Below are 14,661 nucleotides of genomic sequence, written 5' to 3'. Positions count from 1 at the left end.
AATTGATTTTTTGAGCAAAAGAGCAAGCTCTTTTTATATTATTTATATCAAGTCCTTTACCATGTCCACCGTGTAGCAGCAGCCTTTTGCATGGCAAATTTCAACGAGTCCAGATTCATCACTGCAACGTTGCTGCAAGCCTTACAGATCAGTCTCCCATACCGGACAGGATCAGATATTTTTGAGATGGTTCTTTCATCCCTCCACTAGAGAATCAAATCACATTCCTTTGAATTTAAAAAAATCTTTGGAGATCAAACACCAATGTTACTGTTTTGTTTGTCTCCTCTTAACTCACATGACACCGTCATATGGAGCGCAGCGAGTAACCTCGCACATTTTCACTCAGTACATGGTAACTGACGCTTGTCATTGACTTTTATAAATCTTATTTATGAATCTCATGTCCAGGTCACATTTCACCCCAAATCCAAACAAAAAATTAAAAAAACTTTGCATAAAGGAAGCCTATTTAAGGATCATCAGATATTTTGCTTGTGACATTTTCAGCTTATGCACATTTTCTTCCTCATTACTTTTGTGTTTTGTGTGATTTAAACTACTGTACTATTTTACTGCTTGCATAAAAATACAGAAATTTATTTAACTTAAAATATGAGAAAATATGACGGTCAATAAAATATTTTACTTTTACAACATAAAAATTTATATTATAAGGTATTATTTTTAAATTCAAATCTTTAATTTATAGCGAACCCTAATAATGTCACAATGCAAATTAAAATTTTCCCCTATTCTTTTATTTTGGGGTGAATATTCGATTTACTCTATACATATCCTTTATATTTAGCTGTTAATGATGCTTTGGAAAAGGTACACAAAACTGCATGTCATTTCCCTTCCAATTAGAGTCTTTTTCCCTGGGTGATAACGAGATGAAAATTACTTGCATGGGCAGAGAAAAAATCATGTTGCTTATATTGATCTACGGGAAACTACTAATGCTAGAGGGGCCTATTAGCAGAAGAGTAACAGCCTTTAAACCTATCTAGTCCTACCTAAGTGTGTTGGTTTACCAAAAAATCAAATGAGTTCCCTTGCCTAGTGAAGGCTGTGAGTGTGGTTTGTGACTGTGTGTGAGGCGCGAGTCATCTCTTGCACGTGGCGGCTGGTAATATTGTTGTGTTCGGTCGAGAGCGGCGAGGCTGTCCATCTCCTCCTCTTCTAATTCAAGTGAATTCTCATAGTAAACGTCTTCATCATCCTGTAAGAAGTTTACCAGAATGAGTGACTAATCTTACTGATAAATGCAAATCTACTCCCGGCATCATCACGCCAAGCAGAAGACAACGGGCCTTAAATAAATAAAACAAAATCAAATTTGGAACGGGATAAAAAAAACTAAATAAATTATAAAAAAAAACAATATTTAAAATAATGTAAAAATAAATTAGAACAAATAAGTTATTATATAAGATATAAAATAATATAATAATAATATAAAATAACATAAAGTACTATAATATAAAAACAAATAACTTAATAAAATTAGAATTTTTCAAATAATACTTAGACATATTATAATAAAAACAGAAGCCAACTGGTCTTGTCTGCACCAATAGCCTATGGGCAGCAATGCGCGGTTGCGCTTTCACGGTCCCAGTTCGAGCCCGCCCCTTCGCGACCTTTCCTGCCCGCCCCCATGTCTCCCCCCCCAAACTTCACTTCCTCCCCTAAATCCCGGTCCTATCTTTATACAAAGGCAAAAACCCCAAAATAAAAAGACAAACAGGCTTGTCTTGAAATCAGTAAAACACCAAAAAAAATTCTGGGAATTTGGAAAGAAAAAACAAAAAAAAAAATGAAAAAATAATATAAAATTTAAATAAATTAAATAAAAATTTTTTTTTAAAAAAAGGATAAATAAGATTTAAAAAAAAAAAATTAAATAAAAAAAAAACAGTACAGTACTATAATGTATAATGTATAGTTTAAAAGTAAAAAAAAAAAAGAAATAATGTACTACATATTTTCCAACAATATTTCGACATATGAAAAAAATAATTATTCACGTATTGGGTCTTTATAAAAAAAAAAAAAAATATAATAATACTATATATTTTTAATATATATAATAAAATTAAACCCTTTTAGATTTTGGACAGGGGCCCTGCAAAAATGTTAAAAAAGTCCTGGCATAAGCAGCATAAAAATATGCAACAAATATTGGGCAAAAATATACATATTATTAGACTTAAATCAAACCCTTTTTTAAACAAATGAATGAATAATAATGAATGGGGGCTTTTATAGCGCTTTTTTATTGTCCCTTGCTGTAAAACCATTTTGCTTTAAAATCATTTGAGGGGTTCTCTCCTAAACCACCCCAAATGAATAAAGAAGAAAAGAAACCCAATAATATTTAAAACACCATTTCTCTCACGTTGGTACAATGTTCCCAAATGATATGATTGCTAAAAGAAGGTATTTAGGAAGGCAGCAAATTTTGAACGCCTTCAAGTTGGCACCTTCAAAATGCTCTGGGTTTTGTAACAGAGCCAAGGGCTGGAGCTCAATCTGTGCTTACCCACACATCCATGTCAGAGGTTTGATATTGTGAAGCAGAACTTCTTCGCAGTTGCCGTAGTCGCTGAACAAACCACAGCTGTGGATCCAGACGGGGGATGGCGTCGATTCTCGCCCGAAAAAAACGCCCCCAAATTTATCCAAGACGTTTAACAAACCCCAACAAAGGGAAAAGTGAAACAAACTGGACAAAGAGAACAATCATGGTTAAGGAATTAAAACTCCATTAATTTTTCTTCCACAGGGAAATTGATTTTCAAGGGCAAAAAACTCTTAAAGAGGCACACTACAGAGCAACCTTTGATAAAATTTGGGATCGATCTAAAATACGCTATAATCATACTTTTCATTTAACGTTTTCATTATTTAATCTTTGTTGGCTGTTATAGTAAAGTTATCCATTATGCTCATTTCATATGCAAAGATGTTAGCCACGGGACAAGCAGACCCCCCTTTCCCAAAACATTAAATCAAAGGCAAAATTCGGGGCAGAAAATGAACATTATATCAAAAATTATGACATTTTTGATTACCCAACTACTAAGATTAAAAGCTCAGCTCGGAAACTATAAATAGTAATGCATTTCATGACCCCTTTAAATCTTTTTTAAAACAGTATATTCCTGGAAAAAAACCCTACATTACCCATGACCCTTTACGAAAATTTGGTCTCCAACTACTTAATTTTTTGCGTATATTATATTTTGGCAAAAAACTACAAATATATTGCTTGTATGATCGATCCACCGTTTTAAAAACAGTTTTATTTTCCACCATTGTTTTTTAAATCGCAAGGCTCATGGGATTGTAGTTTTTTTCTTCCATAAAGCCAAAAGAACACAATCTTTGCCATTTAGTTTGATTTTTTATTTATTTTTTGCTTCAAATAAAAGTTTATGTTGTGATTCACCTTGTGAGAAGTTAGTTAGATTGGTTCACAGCTTATAACACACTTAACCAAGATTTTCCCCTTTGAGAAAAATGAATGGAAAAAACACTTCCAGAACTCCACCTTACTCTAAAAAATAAATAAGCAAATGACTGACCTTATTGTCTTCCCAGTAGAGCCGCTTAGACACTGGTCACCAGCTCTCCAGTCTACGTGATTATTTGTGTGTCCGCTGCCTCTCTCTGACCTTTGATTGGTCCCCTCGATGCATTTCTTTGGGGAAGTGAGTTATGCATGTTGGTTTTGTTTTGAGGCGGGGCTGAAGACTGCGACTTGATTGGACCGCTCCGCCTCTGTTCTAAATCACCATTAGGGAGCTGCGCGTTTGAAAACCTGCCCACTTTGATGCACTGACCCAATCCAGCGTCCTGCGAAAAGTCTTTTTGTTGCATCCTGGGAGCAGCTCAAAGTAGCCTGAATTGGGTCTTTCTGGCTTGCCTTTCCTTCTGTTGTCCTTCTGATCGAGCCAGCGAGTTTGAGGATTTGATTGCAGCGGTCCCATTTGATTGGTTTTTTCCCTAAGCGAAGCAGGCCCTGTCCCATCCTGCTCCTTCAATCCGCCAAGTATGTGGTTCCTGCTGGAAGCTTTTTTGACCAGGGCTTATATTCCTTTCTTTCCCAGCTACCCTGCTGCTCCCTAGACTTCCCCCATCGGCAAGTGTATGTCTGTCTAGTATCTTGAGAGTCATTCTTCCATCAGCTTTCTGATCCTCCTTCTTCCTGTTCAGCTCTTCCCTGTCCCTCCATTTCTCGCGGCTGGGAGATGCTGGAGGAGGCCACAAGCTGGGTTTAGGAAAGTCTCCGCCTTCTGGAAACGTGGAGGCCTGTTGCGCCGCCTGGGCGGTGCCTCGCTTCGGGAGTGGTGTTTGGACTGGGTGGCATCTCTGGACATTTGATCAGTGCGAGGGGAATGTCATCTTAAATTGGTGATCTTGAAGTGAAGGTTGGTTCTTAGACTCTAGAGGGTTAATTATGAGAAAAAACAGTAAAAACAACGATTACAAATTGTAAATGTAGTAAAGAGCCTATGATGAAAAATGTGTGAATGAGTGGGTGCAGTTTTATTCACCAAAGTAACAATAAGTAATAATTAAAAAACTAAAAGTACAACTATTTTAAAAAGAATCTCTCCTGATGTTTTGTTTAAATTTTAACAGTAAAATTTTTGAGAAGCATTTCATAGATCCAAAAATAATTAATTTTGCCTTCATTAGATTACCACCATTTTGGGAGTAAATCTGCATTAAATAAATCCAACACAGACTTCTGAAAATATAAATATTTTATATATTTGCATTCTATTTAAGAAATGTTTAATAAATGATTGACTTTTAAGAATTCAATTGATTAGAAAGGCTTTTTGATCATTAAAAATTTAATTACACCATTAAATTGAATCCAGAAAAATGAAAAGGGAAAGAGAAAAAAAATTATTTGGGAAAAATAAATCTTTTCATAAAAATAACTTGTATTTTTAATAATAACTTTTAATAATAAAAACTAATAAAAATATATTTTTTAATAGTTTGTTGTTAAATTGAATAAGTTTTAAGATTTTTTAAATTAATAAATCAATTAATAATTTTCTTTTTTATTACGATACTTTTAATGTAAATATTAAAAAGGGATTCCAGTAAAAATCTAATGGAAAGAATTTATTGTTCTTAAATTTAAAGTTTTATGATTCCAATTAGTTACACACTTTTGATCAATTTATGGAAATTTAATGCAATCATTAAAAGAGCCTAGACAAATGAAAATAGGGGGGGGAAGCTGAATTTAGAAACATAAAAAAAAAAAAAACAGTAATATACAGCTGATAAAGTTATTACCTGCTATGCCAAACAATTAAATGGCACATTTCTGTATTTGCGAAGAAAACCTCAGAAAGACAATAATTCAAACCGACTGAAAAACCTGTTACCTGTTGTTTTTGCATATTTTTAGTGTCTTGCACCATGGCGTCACGGCATGCATTTAAATTACCTTTTATGATGTGGAGAAATGCAGCAAAAGAACAAGCATTAACAAAGTTCATTCAAGAAGCTGACAGTCTCTTCACAGAAATATCAACTTAAAAGCAGGACACAGTGATGATGCAGAGCACTTCAAAAAGTGCAATTACAGTGTGTTTCAGATCATTCTGACTCAAAGAAAGAGCATGAATGTTAAAACAACAGCACTGAAAGAGGCGGAAGACGCAAACCGTTTCTCCACATATTAGCCCTGTCTGTTTTCCTCCCTAAGCCATATGTCAGGCAGAGCTTACCAGCCGCAGAGACTTATCTAAAGCTGACTAATAGAGCGCCTTCATTTGGGACTGGCCATCTGTTTGACGCCGCACAGTTCTGCAGCCCACTGGGACTTCAACATAAGAGGAGATTAAAAAAAAATCCTGATACAATGTTCCCATTATTAAGATTGGTTCCATTGCAAATGCAGTAGGAATGAAGGAAATTATACAATCGTTTTAAAGCAATCATTTATAGGTCATTTTTGCAAAAAACTCTGATCACAACCTCAAAATGAAAAAGGGTCTTATCATGCCGAAGGGTTTATTCTGGAAAAGCATTCTGTTTGCATCTGAATACATCCGCAAAAATCAGCACCTGCATAACATTTACAAGAGGAACTTTTGCCTAGTCTTTTAAACAAAAATGCCACAGAAAAAAAACAATTTTTCAAACAGTAAAGTGTTAGAGACAACTAAACAATCAGATTTAGAATATGAACCCAACAAATCAATGTTAGCAATAGCATAAATAAAGTACAACTGAACTAAGCTTCGGTTCAAGAAACTAATTTAAAAGTTTAAAAAACACTATAAAAGAAGTTTTTCTTTCATATTATAAATAAATACAGAGTAATTAAAGTTATTAAAGATATCCGTCAAGATCGGTGCCATTTTTCTTTTTCATTCTTTGATTAACATTAATGACAGGCAGAAGCGTTTATTATTGGAGGCTGTTTCTTTAAACACCGAAACACGAACCTACATGAATCATACTTTGCGGAAATGCTCTCACTGTAAAAGCGTGTGTTTTTTTCTTTCTCATCTGTTTACGTTCACTTAAGACAAACAGCTGTGATTTTAGGATGATATACTGACCTTAGTTTTCCTGCATACTTGGTTGAATAAATATAAAAATTCGTCAGTTTCCGGTTCCGAACAACCTTTTCTGAAGTGGAAATGCATGGAACAGGCTTGAGAACAGACTATAAACCAGGAACCTGCACCGAGACCCGCCTGTTTTCTCTCTGCTCACACTTACAAGAAGTTAGCAAGTTTCATGGCTGAAAGTAAAGCAGTCTCTTCAGAGAACTGCTTTATCAGCATCCCACTTAGAAATTGCTGAGGAAGTGAAAGTGAGAAGTGAAGTGAAGTGAAGTGAAGTGAAGTGAAGTGAGGCCAAGCTCTTTGTGACCCATACTCCGGAATTTGTGCTCTGCAGAGCTAACCCCAGAAATCCAAGTGCACAGATTACAGTAGTGAGTGAGCTGACAACACACACACACACACACACGGTGATGCCACACGACAGTAGTAAACACACCCAGAGCAGTTGGGGGTTGGGTGCCTTGCTCAAGGGTCTCACCTCCAGTCATTAGGTATTGGGGGTGGAAGAGAGTGCTGGGGAGGACCTGCCCACCACCTACAATCCCTGCTGGACCTGAAGACTTGGGAACCCGCAACCTTGGGGTTTACAAGTCTGGCTTGACACTCTCTAATTATTGAGGCCACAAATGCCTGACGGAGGCTGGCGGGTTGAGGCAGAGCTCATTTTGCATTTAAAGCAGCATACAGCCAAACGTGACTTTGCTCTGAAAAAGAGCAGTTTTTGAAGATAGAGAAAGTTATTTGTTTTAACGCTACCATAGAAAGAAATTTTAACCAAAGTATGTTATAGACTTTTCATGAAGACCCTCAAGAATCAATAGGCAACTTGTGGAAAATGGACATAACGGTGACATTCTTGTAAATTAAAATTAACCTTAAAGCTTAAAGATAAAGTACTGTAAATTTCTTGGCCTATAACTAAAGAAAGAAGTTAAAAATTGTATAATACTACTAATAAATCCTAAAATAAAAAATAAATACAAAGTAATAAATATTAACAAATTTAAAATATTAGTTAAAATAAAAAAAATAACACACATAAAAATAATAACTACACTTTCTATTTGAAGAAAAAACAGGCCCTTATAATATCAGAATCCAATTTAAAAGCAGCACTCATATTGTTTAGCATTTTTTCATTTTTAAGGTAAAACAAATTCTGTGTACCAATCAGTGGACCAGCGTCCCCATTTTTGCTTCCATGAAGTCAAAGCAGTGTGCTGGGTCCAGATGGCCTTCCTCCTGCTTCCTCATCCTCATCTTGTCTGGAGCGTCCCCTTCCCGACGACCGTTTCCTGTCGAGAACAAATAAACTGGTGAATTAAAGGACAAACAAGCAAAGTGGCAACGAATTAAAATCCTGAATAATCAATCTGAGATCACTAACTTATCATCAGTGGGTTTTATTGCACTACATCACACCAACCACACCGCCCTGCTCTTATAACATCTACAGCCTGTTTTTTTCTCCTTGAGCAGTTGCATATCTGACAACGATCTGAAGGGTTTCTGGTTCTTTTCTCAGCGGGGCCTGAAGGTCTTACCTCAGTGGTGCGCTCTGCTCCGTTGGCAGCTTGGGAGGGTTTGTTCTGGTGACAGGAATTTGAGTGCCACCGCCAGGTTATGGTTGGTATCCAGCAGGGCCTGTCTGGCTGCTCTCGGTTAAAGCCCATCCGCCAGGGATGTCCCTCAAAGCAACGCTACGATACACAACCTGAAAGAGACAGCCAGGCAGCCCAACATGAAACAGCAGAAGGAATTTGATGAACTTGGAGGTCATCATAAAATGCATTAACATCAGGGACAAAAGAACAGATGTAGCCCAACAGAACGCACAAAACATTCTGACATTCTGCGGAGCTCCAAAAACAAAACAGCCACATGAGGGTCGCACATCAAGATGCGCTCAAGAAAGTCAGACCATCGATATTTCATCTTTTAAAACCCAGAGGAGGCATGTACATTCTCTAAAGAGAAATAATGGCGTTTACTTATAACAAAGTCCCCTTCAGAACAATTTTGGGGCACTTAAGGGTTGTTTTCAAAGATTGTAATTGAACACGACAAGTGAAAACAGCAGAATTTAACCTCCAATTAAGAAACATCGTAAGACAGAAATGCTGACTTTTAAGACAGCCCTATTTTTCAAAGCCCTAAATGAAAGCACTTTCCAGGATGACTTTCCTCCTTGTATAGGCGGATTGCAGACAGTGTGGAGGTCAGCATGATTTTTGATACTTATATTATATAATATGGTATGAAATTGAAAAATATGAGGAAACTTACGTACCATTTATCACAGGCAGAGATGGGCATTAAATCGGTATTAAAATGACAGCAGATGTTACAAAACAAATGTTTATTAGACAATACCTGTTGCCTGTGCACGATTGTACGACATATCAACATGGAGTCCTGAAAAACTCACTGTTCTCAGTTTCCAAAGAAAACTGTTTTTCCAACATGGATAAGTAATCAGAATATGCTATTAATGTGCAGCAGCAAATCACATATTGATGATGGATCTTCTTAAGATCATGGTGACACGAAAGACTTTGAGTTATGATGCCTGAAAAATTCAAAATAAATGACATTTATCAATATATTCCATAGAAAGGACACTAGTTTTGTAAATTGTACTCAGTTTCACAATCTTACTCTTTACTACTCAAATAAATGCATGCTTGGTGCGTATAAAAGTATCTGTTCTAAAATAACCGCATATGTATGGTTTCTTGTCTGTGGCGATTAACACCGATTTTGACATTTGAATGCAGAAAATTCATAATGATGATTCATTCCTGGGTAAAACTCACCATGCTGAATGTATTCAAGTATTTTGGCCTGTTTGTATCACTTATGTGAACGTAACACACTAAATATAGTAATGCATGCATTTTAACAGACCCAGTGGTTCTCGGATTAAACCACAGCGTGTTTTGTATTCTCATGAGGACCAAATACGGACGCATAAAGACGACCGCATAAAAAACTGAGCTAGATGTTAGATCTGAAGATAATTAATAATTATCGTTCACTTTCTGTTTGGGAATCCTCCCCTCCCCTCGGTGTTGACGGCACGATTTATACAGTTCAATTGTTTGAAGGAGAAAGAACTTCAAAACTGCTGACAAACGGCACTAGTTTACCCTCTACATAATATGATTGATCTTTGGATCTCACCAAAGATCTGTAAACTCCTTCTGACTTGGTTCTCCCTCCACCGCTCTCTTCTCTCTCCTTGTTCTCTTCCTGTCTTCTTTGATACTGGTGGTCCTCGGTTTTCTTGTAGGTTTTGTACCGCATCTTCACTTCTTCGCTCGCTTGTTGTCTCACACGGCTCTTCCGCTCTGCAATTGCCCTCCACCGCCGATAGGTAACGTGTCCTATCACAAACCACACAAGAACGTACTAACACAAGAGGCATTATGATGAACAACAACAGAGGCATGCTGTGCATCCTCCAGCAATTTATCTCAGCTAACACTTTATATTTCCTATCAAGAGCACAACTCACGGCTTCCAATGAGATAAACTATTTGTTTCTTGGACATGCCTAATGTGTTTAAGTAAGTCTAAAATGCCAACTGTCAGACTTAGCGTGAAGTTTTGGAAACACACCCGCAGGTGCAGCAGATGACAACGTGTTTAATCATGAGTTATGTGTTGGTGTTCATCTTGTAATTTAACACAGTCGTCTTTGGCCGAAGCAAAACCAACATTTCTTAATTATCTATTCAGAGATAGAGTAAGTTCCCGGCATGGCCGAAGGACGCAGTTATTGAGAACGAGGTCAAATTCAATAGCCATATGTGACTTTATTAGTATCGAATAATTTCATTATCATAAGTGCTCCTTTGTTGGCAGGGGATGAATAATCATATTTATTCGTGAATTTGAAAAGGCCAATATCGTGGCGCACAATGCAAACCACTTGAAATCTTGGGGGTTATATGTACAGATTAACAGTCGAACAGGTTGGAATAATTAGGATTTTAACATGTTTTTGAAAGTAGTTCCCCTCTTCTTCTTGCTCACCAAGTAAAAATCAGAAATCCAGTAAAACAGCAATAATGTACATTTATTAGTTGCAATTTTAAAATTGCACAGTTGAAGGAATATATTTTAAAAGGGACCATTTATTTGATTGCAAAACTGTATGTTACATTAATAGAAAAGATTACGATGTGACAATTTAAACCCTGAAATCAGGATTGTGTGCTGTCCACTCGCCGATCTTGTGGTGTGGTCATTTTAATGGGCCTCCTCTCCGTTGCTGTGGAGTAAAGCGTATTGGGCGGGCTTTGGGGGGTTAATGATGCGTTTTATGTTGTTAATTACTGAAACCACAACTTTTGAATAACAATGCATAACGGATTCCTACAAAATATAACTCGAACCCAACTGTTTTCACTATTGACGAACCAGCAGAAATTGCATCAAATCCAGGTATATTCCTCATAATGGCTCCTAAGTAACATCATGTCGTGACACTGTATACTAGGGTAAATGATGGCTGAAAATACAGCTTTCGCATCCCCACCTTATGCTCAAATTCCAAGCTCTAATAGTAACAATTTTCTAACATAACTTCACATAGGAAAACAAATATTTTATGATCTCAATGATGTAATAATTGTTTCCCACATTTTTACAGTATTTTTTTTGATAAAATAAAAACTGTCAGCAAAGAAGTGATTCGTCTTTAAACACTCACACAGTAGTGTATCAGGTCATTTCATGTTTAAACAATGCTTCATTGAGGTGTGGGGTCCTAATTGTTACATATTATTTAAAGGGATACTCCACCCACAAAATATGAAACTTTTTTTAACTTAATCACTCAACCCCCATGTTGTTCCACCATAAACCCGTAAAATGCTGTTGTTCGGCTTCGGAACACCAAGAACTGTCCCCATAGACGTCTGCCAAGTAAATCTAACAGTTTCAAGGTCCGAAAAGGTATGAAAAGTCATCGTCAGAATAGCTTCCATCTGCCATCAGACCGTACGCATATCTGGGTATGCATGATTTGTTGCTTCAGTATAGCACAGCCCACCGACGCGCAATCCTCTTATATTCTCGCCTCTACATGGATCCGCGGACCCCTTTGTGGAGATGGTGAGGCAGCTTTCAAGTACCCAGTCTCAGGTAGTACACTAGCTCTTCCTAGGACCGCGTCTTGTACTTACACACATGTCAAAAAACACCAGGTTATACATCCGCCTATTGCAAAGACTGCTCATCCCATACCGAGACATACAGCTTGACGTAAAGCAACTTCAGGGGTGCCACCTGGCAATCCTGAAAACTTTCTATTCAGTGGGGCCATTGAAGAGTGTAATTGGACTCGCTGGTAAGAGTAAATCATCTCGCTTGTGATTGTAGATTGGTGAGACACCGTCCTCTCCCGCTCATTACTGCAGATCCCTGCAGTAGATCTTGTGCTTCTCTAGCTGATGCGGCCTCTCAGGGGTCTGCTCTCCCCTCATCTGCAGGACCTTGTCATACCTCTCTCAACGCTGCAAACGCAAGAGCATGGTTAAAATAATCAAGCGACTTCCAGTCACCCCCAGGTCAACATCTTTTCAACTTTGCTGCCCATCTGGTAAGCGTTTCGCGTAGCCTCCATGTCAAAACACACTGAGAGACTTAGGAGGAAGTGTTCTTCCCCCAAGGGCCACATCAGGCGTCCTCAAAACTCAAAACCGAGCCTCTTAACATCTTCATGTCTCCATTAATTTTCACTTTATCAGAAGATATATCATTCCCTACCTCACATTGACATACTGAAAGTGTCAACCTGTTTGCACATTTTGCCTCTTGTGGCATTCCTGTGTATCTCATTATTTAAGACGACAGTTTACTTCTTTCAGGGCACATACATTTTCCACTATATAGTTTTAAAATTCTACATTGTAACATGTCTCTATATAGTTTTATATTTTATTCTTCTATTTTTATGTTTACTTTTCTTTCTTACTTTTAGTTCACCAAGTCTATATTTTATGATATATCTTATATCATGCTGTGTGTATTCTTTAATACATTGCAAAATGTCCATAGGAAGCGTACCCATGCCTCACATTTCGCTGCTGGGCCACGTTAATATGCTTGCTATATAATTGTTGTATGTTTTAGACTACAACTATAAACTCCCTGATTGAACATCTTGATCTCTGTGAATATAACATGAAATATGAATTGACGGGAACGACTTGTTCTTGTCTGTAACTAAGAACAACAACACTAAAAACATGCTTTTATTTCTAACAGATTTCCTTTGTCAACAGTCGCCGCTTGTGTTCTCTATACATACATCACTGTGTATCCGTAGCGGCGATACCTCGCGCTTCTTTATCCATCTGTGCCACAAAGCAGGTGCTGTTTTTCTTTCAGATCAATAGCTAAATACATGTAGAACATCGCATCCTTGTGGCGCTGTATGATACAGAATAGCATACCCAGGAATACGGGGATATGGGACCTGTTGGCCATTGTTGAATAAAGTCGTTATTTTTGTTTTCATTTGCTTACAAAAATAGTGTTCTTCCGGTCGCTTCATATAACCCAAGGTATTCCCACAATCTGTATGGCAGGATGGAGTCCCAGGTATCCTGTAACGATTGACTTTCATACCTTTTATGGACCTTGACATCGTTATTATCCTCTATTTGGCAGTCTATGGGACAGTCAACCAAGCCTCCAGGTTTTTCATAGTTCCACAAAATATCCTTAAAATTCGCTTGTTCCGAAGACGAACGAAGCTTTTATCATAGGTTTGGACGACATGGGGTTAAGTGATTAATGACAAAATTTATCATGTTGAGCGGTGTGTAGTATCCCTTTTAAAAGTCCTCATAAGTAATCATCAAGTACGACATCAACACCTCTTTTACTCTTGGCGCACCTCTGCGATAGCAGCGGTTTCTTTGTTTCTCAAACTCATCGTTGTCGTCAGCAGATTTGGACAGCGTTTAGGTGCTCTGCAGGGTCTTCATCCTCTGATCCAGAGCTACTTCTGTCCACCGTGCTCCTGATAATAGCACATTTTCTACAAGAGACCGACGACAGATAACACACCATCCAAGTGCCAATCAGAGTCTATAAATAACCAGAAGTTCAAACGTTCACAATGACAGAAGTTCTGAGTCGTTCTGTCCACGGAACGCATGTGAGTAGGTCGCGCCTTCTGCACCAATGTTTCTTCGGCGTGTTTGGCCAGGCTCTTTTGTTGGATAAAGTTTGAACATTAATGTAATGTAACATTCAATTGACATGGCATCGCTAGGGGTACTTTAATAGCACGGAGATACTAACTATTTATGAGTTTTTTACACATAATATTTTTAAAATATGTTTTAATATATCTGTTAAAATAACTGTTTTTCCATTTTTTTTTCCATTTTCCCCCCCCCCCCCCCCAAAAAATTTTTGGTTAAAGTGTTTACCTATTAGTCTGGGGTGTTTCTTTCTTTATTTTAATATGTAGTCGAAGTTCAGTTTTAGTTATTTTCATTAAAGTAAAATGATAAATGATGCCTTTGGAACCTTCTATCTGAAAAAAAAAAAAAAACTTTTTTTTATGGTTTCAGTGTTTTAGTTCATTACATAACCCTGATCCATCAGAGAGAATAATCTTGGACTGAAGTATTTACTCATTGCAAAGTTAATAAAGCAATGCATCTTCAAGCTAATCTGGCTTTTGAATTGATAATTAAAAGAAATCATCTGTTGGCTCCTCCAATGTGGTCAATTCCTCACTGAGCCAAAACATGACTGAATATTAAATGGGATGGTTACGTGACACTAGTTGCGTGGCCCGTTCTGTTTTCTTACGTTTTAATGAACAGAACCTTTAAAAGTGGGTCACATTGTACAGTTTTCCCCCTCTATTGCAATTTCTCTTCTTCATTTATTCCCTAGAGCCCTCCTTCATGGGAGTAAAAACGGTTTGTTTGTAAATTGAGTGTAGCTTTTTCATGTTTTACACCAACTTTCCTATTCACTTCAGAATTAGAAAACTAAACAGCTTGTACCACGGCAT

General features: G+C 37.2%; 1 pseudogene; it reads right to left on the bottom strand.

The window, feature by feature from the left end:
* The window catches only part of LOC122143865, a 13,896-nt pseudogene extending 3,728 nt beyond the window's left edge, over positions 1-10,168 (bottom strand).
* Between the last annotated feature and the right edge of the window lie 4,493 nt (positions 10,169-14,661).

Source organism: Cyprinus carpio, unplaced genomic scaffold (assembly GCF_018340385.1).
Source record: "Cyprinus carpio isolate SPL01 unplaced genomic scaffold, ASM1834038v1 S000006521, whole genome shotgun sequence".
Taxonomy (NCBI): Eukaryota; Metazoa; Chordata; class Actinopteri; order Cypriniformes; family Cyprinidae; genus Cyprinus; species Cyprinus carpio.
This window is presented reverse-complemented; position numbering and strand designations above follow the sequence as displayed.